Below are 354 nucleotides of genomic sequence, written 5' to 3' on the forward strand. Positions count from 1 at the left end.
ATGGGAAAAAGGCAGTGGTTGTTGAGAAAGGTGGTAACATCCAACATCTCTCTAGTAACCTGAGAGAGAGAGAGCGGAGGGGTGGGCGTGAGAGGTAACCTGACTCCGCCAGATGGGGGCAGCAGAGAGTACACTGGGTCCCCCCTGTTGTGATAAGACTGCCCCCCTGCGGGGAGGCAAGGGATACTGAGAAGCAGCACTGCTCTGCAACCTCTGCTGATTAAATTGATATGACCTAGATAGCCTATGTCATATGCGCATCTGACTGGCAAGATAATTAGTTATTTGGCAACACCTGTGTGAAATACCAATAGTATAATTGAGTACCACAGACGAATAACAGTCAAAGTCCAC

Source organism: Electrona antarctica, assembly GCF_951216825.1.
Source record: "Electrona antarctica genome assembly, chromosome: 9".
Lineage (NCBI taxonomy): Eukaryota > Metazoa > Chordata > Actinopteri > Myctophiformes > Myctophidae > Electrona > Electrona antarctica.